Raw genomic sequence first — 3,537 nt, forward strand, 5'->3', positions numbered from 1 at the left:
TTATTATTATTATTATTATTATTATTATTATTATTATTATTATTATTATTATTATTATTATTATCATTATTATTATTATTATCATTGAGTGAGAGAGCAGTGCATGCCATCAAAGTGACAATGGGGTAAAATATACGAAGTCCAGTATAACCATCATGACTACCCGCCTGATAAGGGTACACCAGGCACATGCATCACAACTATATGTGCGCGACAATGTGATCTCATATCAAAATAAACAGCGCATGACCTTGCAGGTGGGGCCTAGTTAGAATTTTCTTCAGGTCGAGTAGGCATCCCACTCAAAAGGTCCCTGGATAAGGGTTGTTTAAGGATGTTGAATGAAGCATCCATGTTTTCAGAGGTGAATTATCCGAACCTCCAAAAATTCCTCTCAATACATGGCTATGATGCTCCCCAACTACTTCTGTTCGTGATCAGGGATGCACATATTGTCAGCCACCAAGGGACATGCTCAACTGGTTAAGATTAAACAACTGACAAGCAAATCTGTGGTATTGAGCAGAATATTTGCTGTAGCCCATCTTTTATACCTAGACAAAACAATGTACATGATAACAGTAAAGATCAGAAGCCATGAGAGCCACTGTCTGGTACTGCATCAGGGCATTATTATTATTATTATTATTATTATTATTATTATTATTATTATTATTATTATTATTATTATTAGTAGTAGTAGTAGTAGTAGTAGTAGTAGTAGTAGTAGTAGTAGTATCAATTGGTGAAAAGCTAACAGCTTATTCTGCTGGGTGTGATAAAACGTCTCAGCTGTCCACAGCCAGTAAACTAAGGTGGCACTTATTTACTGGTCATACTTCAAAAACCCTGCGTAGAATTCTTGCAGTTCCAAGCAATGCTGATTTTTGTAGATGTTCTACCTTTACATTTATACTAACCTTTTTGAACCATGCTGGTAGTTGAGTGTTGATACTTCCAAGTGCGCCAATTATTATTGGTATCGCATCTTACTCTCCTCATTGACCACAACCTTCGCATTTCCCACTTCAAATCGTCATAGTTATTCAGTTTTTCCTCTTCTTTCTCTTTGATCCTATTGTCACTGGGACACGCTACGTCGATTATCATGCATGTTCTTTCTTTCGTTTTATTTTTTTTAATACAACAATGTCTAGTTTCCGATGTCTGGTCAGGTGATCGCACTGAATCATTGCATTCCACAGGATTTTGCAATTTTCATTCTCGGTGACTCCTTCTGGAGTTTTCTCATACCACGTCTTTGCCCTTTGTAGGCCGTGATTTCGACAAGGCTCCCAATGGATCATTCTTGCTACATTGTCCCGTCGTCTTTTTGTATTCGCTTTGTGCCAATTTCGGGCAATCGCTAACGATGTATCATACCGTTTCACCCCTCTCACCACTCATTCGGCATCTGTCGCTATTATTATCATTGTTGTTGTTGTTGTTGTTGTTGTTGTTGTTTCTTGTGTCAAATTATTCAGGAAACCCATTACTGACCATTTCTTTTATAACTCTGATTCCGAACCAGATTTTCACACAAGATTATTTTATACAATTATTTATCCCTGTCTGCACTAGATAGCTTTCTTATTATTTAACTCGATTGAAGCAGTAAGAAAATAAACTGAAGTTAACCATGGAACTTGTATCATTTAAATCCATCAGATCGACATCTCGATTCAGTTCCTGTAGGTTGGTGAGAGAGAAATCTCTTTTAAGAAAAAGTACTAAATGTACCAAGTAACTTCCTTATTCTAAAATTGAATGTACTACCATAAACCAATGAAGCACTCGTCAGTTTTACAGTGTCGTTGTTGCCCCTGCTTAGAAAATAAACAGTGCGAGGTAACAAGCACTACAAAAAATTCATTTGCTTTTCTATTGTTCCATCACCCTGATCATCAGCGAATATCCGGAAATAAATAAACTGATTGATAAGTAAACTTATTAAACTGCTTGTTATTTATTGCTATGTAGCATCTTGATTTATTGATTCATAACTGGGGTTTTTTAATGGAATCTTTACCAAGTTTTTAATTCGTATCAGTTCTTTTCTGATCATAGTAACGTCGTGGTTGTGGCGATGCAAAACATGGCTAATCCTATCCAAATAACCAAAGAAATGTAAAACGTATCGACGTGAAACTGAGATGAAGGTTTAAAGTATTTGAGTAAAATGTCGAACTGGCAGAAACACAAGAATGGCGGAGTGAATGACAATTTATATTAATCCCTATCCTTTTACGTTTTAATTTCAAATCCCGTCGAGGTCTATATAACTTTTGCCATTTTGGGATCGATAGGGTATATTTTGAGATCAAGTCCATCGACTATACAACTTATCTAAACAAATAAACCTGCACTGAACCAAAAAAAAATCAATATTTCACTTGAAGAGACTGTATTAATCCCTTTCGCCTCAGAGATTAAAGATTAAAGTCAGTGTAAAGAAATACTGGGCCTTAGCCAGGAATTTCACTCCTCAGATATTGGTTACATATACCTAGTTCCACTATGGTCGTGTGACAGGCTTAGAGTCAGTCAACAAAACCCTAAAATTACTTACACGTTGATATACTCTACCCATTTTCTATTGATTTGCTTGATACGACAAAAGCATTCAAATCTTAATTCAGTGTAACTGTACCATATGTATCTTATAAACCAGCTCTATATAATTTGACACTCCTCTTTTTGTCACTCTTCTCTATCTCTCACACTTTACATCTAATTCAAAATCTTCAGTTAAACAATTCGCGAAATCCTTACTTTTCCTGAAGTTCATTCCTCAAAATATTTATTTCAAAACGCTGAATATAATCAATTAAACAGTTCTCCCCTTTTCTCTTATCTTTCAATTACTGAACTATGAACTATCTATGAAGAAAGAAAAGAAGAAAAGAAGAAATTGAAGAAAAAATGAAAAGCAAAAACATGCTGTGAATGTCTTCTACACAATCACGCTTCGTAAAATATCTTAGTGTATGTACTTGCTTAGGATTATGTCAAGCTGATGATTTGAAAAAAAAAACTATGAAAATGCACTATACATGGCTACAAATGACTAAAAAACGTTTAGGATCTTTGTAATGAGTAGAAAAAAAAATGAAATATATATATTCTGTTCATCTCCTTCGCTACTCATAACTTAAAATTCCAACTACTGACGCCGTCATGATTTAGGATTTATCTAAACGTGATTATCTCCCTTACAATAATTGCGGCCAAGGCTCCACGTGTTTAAACCTCATTAAGTTATACTAAATGATCTGTGTGGAATAGGCAGCAAGATTTTAATACTGTACGTAATATTCTCCTACTTCTGCATTAAGTTAACTAATAATTATTCATATTAATAGCAATGGCAAACCATAGGGTTGGATTTTATTGAATTAACTGGATTAGATAACAAGCATAGCGGGAATTATATTAACCTTTTGATGGCTATATGTGTATGTATGGTACGTAAATGGATGGATGGACGGACGGACTAACGGACGGACTAACGGACGTAAGAGTGTGTGTGTGTGTGTG

This window comes from Octopus bimaculoides, chromosome 7, assembly GCF_001194135.2.
Source record: "Octopus bimaculoides isolate UCB-OBI-ISO-001 chromosome 7, ASM119413v2, whole genome shotgun sequence".
NCBI classification, from domain to species: Eukaryota; Metazoa; Mollusca; class Cephalopoda; order Octopoda; family Octopodidae; genus Octopus; species Octopus bimaculoides.